The sequence below is a fragment of the Gavialis gangeticus genome, unplaced genomic scaffold, assembly GCF_001723915.1.
Source record: "Gavialis gangeticus isolate Ggan-Ray unplaced genomic scaffold, GavGan_comp1, whole genome shotgun sequence".
Taxonomy (NCBI): Eukaryota; Metazoa; Chordata; order Crocodylia; family Gavialidae; genus Gavialis; species Gavialis gangeticus.
Window position 1 is genome coordinate 34,410,425 of NW_017729025.1, and position 7,065 is coordinate 34,417,489.

At 43.3% G+C, this 7,065-nt stretch overlaps 1 protein-coding gene across 3 annotated transcripts in view; it reads left to right on the top strand.

Annotated features, from left to right (window-relative positions):
• DICER1 (dicer 1, ribonuclease III) overlaps nucleotides 1–7,065 on the top strand; it is a 140,702-nt gene that overhangs the window by 21,072 nt on the left and 112,565 nt on the right. The window contains exon 1 of one of the 3 annotated variants that reach the window (XM_019518611.1): nucleotides 3,218–3,302. The exons of the other annotated variants lie outside the window; for them this stretch is intronic. The gene's annotated coding sequence lies outside the window, so the exon portion shown is untranslated. Of the gene's footprint in view, nucleotides 1–3,217; nucleotides 3,303–7,065 lie in introns of those variants that run through there. 3 annotated transcript variants of the gene reach the window in all.

Sequence of the window (7,065 nt, forward strand, 5' to 3'; positions counted from 1 at the left end):
GTGATGGTAGTCCCTGTGGCATAGTTAAAATTAACCTTATCAGAAGAATGCAAGGCTTGTACTGCTATTGGTCAGTCTAAGAACAGTTGAAGTAAAAAGAATCTGAATGGCTGTAACTTATCAGTACAGCTCAGAAATTATAAATTGGCTGGCACATCCAGAAATCATTCAGAAGGGAGATACAGCTCTGTGAAAGAGACTAATTAGCTGTTGACCTGGATCAGTGGACCCATGGATCTTGAGGTGCCCAAAGACTGGAATAGCAGGGTCCTTCCCGGTACCTCTTGGACAGCACTGATCTGGTACACCCAACTTTGCTGAGCTTTGTGGAAAGAGAAACTTGTCATACATCGGGCATCAGAGGGGATTGCCGATAAGTTGCCAACGCGAATTATTATTGTCTGTCATTATCTGTCTTAGTATACTATGCGTAGTTGTATTTTTGTTAAGTTGATAAACCTTTCTTACCTTTCTACATCTGACCATACTCTCAATCTGAACCTTCCGCTGGCAGCTGGGACAGGCAGGGAACAAATTCCAGAACATCCTCCACTAATTAGATTCTCCACCTGAAAAATTATAACAAACTTAGAAATTTTCCATACGTAGAATCTAACTTTTGAGGTGTTCTTATCTTGGAGAAATAAGGCTGGAAGGGACTTCAAGAAATCATTAAGTCCAACCAGGAATCAAAACTACAACCTCAGTGCTATTAGGTAAATTTAGGGTCACCTTATATTTGACTAAATATGGTGCATCTTTTTGTTGCTTCTTCTGTTCTAGCTATATTGCAGTAGCATCAACTATCTTGTGGAGCCATAGAGCTGAAGTCATCTACTTGGATGGCTCCAAATCTGTATTTATCTCATGTTCTTATTAATAACTGTTATGATCATGGTGCTCAGAAGTTGGAAGATGGTGCTGTTAAAATCAGTAATGTCAGGAGAAGAATCGTAGGACTTTAAGCTTGATCAGCCTACCCCCAGTTGCAGAATGCTGAAAAGCAGCAAACTACTTGTTGAACCCGGTTTCTCCCTCACTATATCTTTCCCTGGTAGAGGCCTACTTTATTTTTCCTGAAGTTACTGAATTATTATTCAATATGAGCCTTTGGTAAATCAGTGGTGTGGAAGTGGTAATTCAATAAGTTTTAAGACTACATGAAAGGACAGTTTTTGCAAGTTGGCTCTGCTGTGGGCCCTTAAATAATGTAACATTGCAATGTACGGTAGGTCTTTTATTGGATCCTTTAAGGAAGATAAGATCTAGTGTTTGTTCTGTTCTCAATATAGACATCTTTTGAATTTAATGGTATGTCTCCAAAAATGAGCTTATCTTGCCTGACCCACTCCATATCTCAGGCGTAGGCAATGTTTTTTTGGTTGGAGTGATGAAAATGCCCACAATGCCTACCTTGAAAGGTGCTGGAGTACCGGTATTCCAGAAAAACAAAATGAGGGCAGGGGGGATGCCCCTGCCCCCCAACCCAGGTTCCTGGCTGGCAGCTACCCAGAGCCGGGGCCGGCTGCAGCTGGGAGGCTGCAGACAGCTGTGCTGGGCTCCGCAGCCCTGGCAGCGGCTTCATACTGGCACGTGCACCTGTGCCTCAGTGGGCAGTGGGGGAGGGGCCTGAGGCATTGCAACCCTGGTCTCTCCCCGACTCCTGGCACAGAGCTAGTGACTGGGCTCTGGAGCCCAGTGCAGCTATTTGTAGCCAGCCTGGGCTATGGGCAGCTGCAGCAAGCAGCAGGCAGGCTGCAAACAGCTGTTCTGGGCTCCACAGCTCTGGCATCAGCTCTGTGCTGGCAGCAAATGCACAGACGCTTCAGGGTGGGCTGCACTGCCCTGCTGTCTGCCCTGAGGTGCGAGCGCAGTTGCTGCCAGCACGGAGCTGATGCTGGAGTTGTGGAGCCCGGCACAGCTGTTTGCAGCCTGCACACTGCTTGTGGCTGTCCAGAGCCCAGGCTGGCTACAAACACCTGCACCGGGCTCTGGAACCCAGTCACCAGCTCTGTGCTGGGAGTGGGGGGGAGACAGGACTTGTGCTGCCTCAGGCCTCTCCCCTACTGCCTGCTCTGAGGTGCCGATATACACGCCATTAGGGAGCTGGTGCTGGGGCTCTGGAGCCTGGCACAGCTGTCTGCAGCCTACCGGCTGCAGCTGGCCCCAGCTGTGCATAGCTACTGCCAGCTGGAAACCTGGGCTGCTCCCAGCATGCAGCTGGGATGCTGCAAGCCCTGCTGGGAGTAGCCTGGGCTCCAGCAGCTACTGGCCATGGCATGCCAAGCAAAATGGCCTTGTGTGCCATACTCGGCATGCGGGCTGGGCTGCCATATCTCATCTGTTATAAAAGGATCTACAGGGGTATCTCTGCAGCATCTGTCATATGCTTCTAGCACAAGGGACTTTATGGGCACAGTCTTGCAACATGTCAAATACCAGCTTTTATGGAAACTAATGTAAATTGAAATTATGTAATACACTCAGGAGAACATGGCATGGTGTAGGGTTAAGCTTTACATTAGCAGGTGAAAGTCAGTTCATGGAGCAGATGGGAAATTAACTCCGATTTAAATATTGGCAAAATGTAAAATTTTAGATGATTCCAGTGAATATGTATGATTGGTATTAATTCTGCACTAGAACTACAGCTGTGGACACTTTGGTTTTGTAAAAAGCCAGATTTTCCCAACTCATTTGGGAATAAAGAAAGCTGCTGCTCTTGATGCGTTTGGAGGGGGAGTGGTGACTAGTTCATCAATTCATTTTGCTTAATGTAAAGAGAGCCTTTTTATTGTTCCATGTATCTTTTTCATAAGTAAGAAGCGGGGGTGGCTTCAAACACAAGAACCGGGGCTTTCTGAAAATGGCAGCAAGCTATAGTTTTGTTAGCATGTCTTCCTCTTCAGGTCTCACTTTTATTTGATTCTGTCTTTTTAAGGCATTTTGCAGTTTGCTAAGGAGTGTGGTATCTGGGTTAGACTGGCTTCAGAAAAATCAGAATTTCTTTTCCTGTTCCTACCCCTTTCCTTTTCATGTCTCTAAAGGCCTTTGTGATGGGTTATGTCTTCCTTCATAATGTACTGAAAATAATTGAAGAGCAAGGTGGTTTTAGCAAGTGAACCTGTACCTTTTTCCTTCAGGATTAACACTTTACTTCAGTCTAACCCAACCCTCTATTTTTCTGGCAGTCTGGTTGAGATCATGGTGGGAAAGCTGCAGGGCACTCTAAGAACCAACATGCTGCCTTTGTTTCTGTTCCAGAACCAGCGTCATACTACAGAGACCACAACCTGATTCAAGTACAGAGGCAAATGCTGTTAATCAGACCTCACTCGGATACCCACCATAATTGCTCTGTCTTAATCTGAGGCTCTTTGCACTATATATCCCAACTTTTTTAAAAATCTGGAATCAGGACTTGTAGTAGAGATGGTATTTTTTTTATTACACCAACAAGATTTTTGCAAAAAAATTATTTAATTGCAAGCTTTTGGGCACAAACACCCTTTTTCTCCAATCTTTTCTCCAATGCCTGATGAAGGGTGTTTGTGCCCAAAAGCTTGCAATTAAATAATCTCTCTCTGCAAAAATCTTGTTGGTCTAATAAAAATATCATCTCTACTACAAGTCCTGAGTGCCTTTTCTTCTAGACCAATATGGCTACAACCTGGATACCTTTTTAACTCTGCACACATTCTTTTGCTAACACCTTGATTCTAGTGTTTCTTCTAGCAGAGAACTTCAGAGCTATGTACAACACATGTGCAGCCTGTACTTGACTGACAGCTCAATGGCTGGTTATAATCTAGTCAGTTGAGGAGAAAGGAGGAACTATGGCCGTGTGGGCCACGACTCTGAGTCTTTCTGTAATTTTAGGTTTCTCACAGTCCTGCACATCTGTAGATTCAAAGCCATTTGTAACAGTGTACTAGCAGTAACAATAGCATATTAGCAAACTGTTTCAACATCTTCACTTGCAATATGCCTTGAAATTTGTTAACAAGTGACATATCTGTTTGTTTGATGTAGAAAACCCCAGGGTATTAAATGTAACTGTCTCTGTAGTTTGCTTTTATATTTGGATGATGGTCTAAGGCAGTGATGCCCAATCAGGGTGCTGTGAGATCTTTAAAGGGTGGTGGGGAGGTATGGGGGCATAAGCCAGGGGTGAGGAGATGAACAGATAAGCATAGGCTCATCCTTACTTGGCTGTTACCCTCCCCCACTGCCTGGGTCCTGTGCAAGGAGGTAAGTACTGTACTAAGTTCTTTAAATGAAGTGCCATTATTTCACAGAAGCTGTGGAGGGGTGCTTTGAATCTAATACTGTGTGCCATGGTTGAGAACCACTGGCTCTAGTTCTTTCTCTGGTTCAGTCTTGAATTGGTAAATCTGGGATAATATTTCAGTATTAGCTATTTTTTCCTTCCTATTTTTTCTTTGATTTCTCTCCTTCCAAATAGTGTGGCTTACCTCTTAAGTACCTATGGACAAATTGCTCCTGAGCTTTACAGCAGAATACCATTGTTCCTTTCCCTTGGCTGTAAAATGGTAGCCAAGGTCAGAAAAAATATTGCCTTAAGTTTGATATAATCCTACTACCTCTATAATCATGAATTTCAGTGCACTTTAAAGTTTGTAATTGCCAGGTTTCCTCCTCCTCCTCCCAGTTTACCTACAAGTAACTTCCTTTAAGTTGTAAACCACCTAAGTTTCTTCTAGTTGTTCATGGTTCACATGAGCAACCATTAGTACCAGATGCTGATTTCTTCCTTAAGCCGTAAGGCCTCTTGAAACTGGAACAATTTATCCTTTTTAAACAGTACAGTGGGACTGCAAATGGATCCTTAAGACTATTTCCATCCATCCTTTTTATCCCCTGAAGCAAATTGATGTATTGTCCTTTCAGACCTCTCTCTCTCAGCTGCTATCAGAAGTTTTCATTTAAGGACACTCTTGGTTGCAGGTGTGAAACTAGGCTCACTTTCCTGAAGAGTTGAATCCTTCCATAGTCTGGTATAAATAATGGATGGGAATCTCTGAAATGTATTTCTTTCAACTAGATCCAGGTTGCATTTTCAGAATGTATATCCTCTTTAATAGCATCCACTATATAGAAAGAGCCATATTTAATGTTTAACACTTTAAATTCTAATCTATGATGTAAGTACTCCCTGTTTAAGTATTCCCATTAATTACTTTAGGTATTAATTTTTACACTAAAGGAAAATGTAAATATTTTATCCTTTAGGGGATTAAAGACTTGTCTGCATCATATTTTTGTTCCAGTGCATTTCCACAAGAGTCCACAGTGCAATGAACAGCACTAATCTATATGAATAACATACCTGTCTAATAAAATCACCCACAAAATGACCATATTATAACAAACCAGGAGAAAGTCATTAAAAGAGGGTGTTTGTTTTCAGTAGGGTTAGTCATTTTACCGCATCACAGGATCATAGGGAAGTAGGGCTGGAAGGGACCTCAGTCATCTAGTCCAGCATTTCTCAACCTGTGGGTTGTGACCTAAAAGTGAGTTGCAAGAATATATGAAAAGGTTGTGGAAAATGGATCAACAAACTTAAAAAAATTGATTTTCTTTTAAAGGATAAAAAATGAGAAACCATGGTTTTTCCTTGCAGGCTGGAACCCTGCCGCACATACTCACCCCTGCCCCACACACTGGGGGCTTAGAAATGAGGGGCAGTGGCTCAGTAATGAGGGGCACTGGGTTGGGACTGGCCCTCAATATTTTACAAATAAGTCCTGGTAAAGAAGGTTGAGAACCACTGATCTAGTCCAGCCCATAGCTAAAGCCAGGATCATCCTTGACTGACCCTTCCCAGACATGCTCCTGTCTTACTTGCTTTCTAAAACTTGCGGTGATGAAGATTCTACAACTTCTCTAGGTAACCTGTGCCAATGCTTGACCACAGTCAGAATCAGGCTCTTAATCTCCAACCTAAATTTCTTTGCTACGACTGGGACCATTGCTCCTAGTCTTGTCCCCTGTGGCCACAGAAAATTTCTATCCTCTTTGTTATCTCCATTTGGGTATTTAACAGCTATTATCAAATCCCCCCTCTTCCTCTAGTCTCCTCTTCTCCTGACTGACGGTCTGGTTGTTTTTGACTTTTTATTATAAGTCATGCGTCCCAGATATTTAGTCACTTTGTCACTCTCTGGTCTCCTTCCAATCTGTCCACCATCCTTCTTGAAGTGTGGGGTCAAAACTGGACAGAGTATTCCCAGTGAGGCCTCCTCATCAGTGCCAAATAGAGTGGAAGAATCAATGCCCTTGACTTGCAAGTGATATTCTTAACGCAACCCAGCATGCTGTTAGCTTTTTTGCTTTTTTTCCAATAGAACACACTATTGGTGTATGCTCAGCTTTATAGTCCACTGTACCCCCAGGTTCTGCTTTGCAGTACTGCAGCCTAGTCAGTCATTCCCCAGTCTGCATTTGTGCATGCAATTATTCAGTCCCAAGTGCAGGACTTTCCAGTTGTCAGTATTGAATTTCATCCACTTGATTTTATTTATTTGGGGGAGGCACAGTTTCTCCAGTTTATCCACGTTACTTTGAATCCTAGTCCTTCCTTTGAGAGAGCCAACCCAACATGTGCTCTACCCAACATGTGCCATCTGCAAATTTAGCTAATCCTGCAATCAATCCCAACATCCAGATCATTAATGACAAGGTTAATACCCAACCCAGGACAAAGTCAGAACTCCAATTGATACCTCCTTCCAATTCTACACCGTATTAAAAATGGGCATCATATAATGTGCAATTCAATTCCTATTGTAAGTATAGTTAAAAAATGGGGTGGTGTTATAAACAGGGTTTGTTATAATGAGGTTGTACCATATATCAATGTGTAAAGTTTTACTGGACCTCTTTAACCAATTCTTCACCTCCGTTTTCTTGTGCAGGGGACCGGGACTTCCCTGCTGTGATAGAAGCCGGACTCGAGGGGATCGCCTTCAGACCTCAGGTTGGGGAGGACCGGGTTAGAGAGCTTCTGGAGGGGCTGGACGCGTTCAAGTCAGCGGGTCC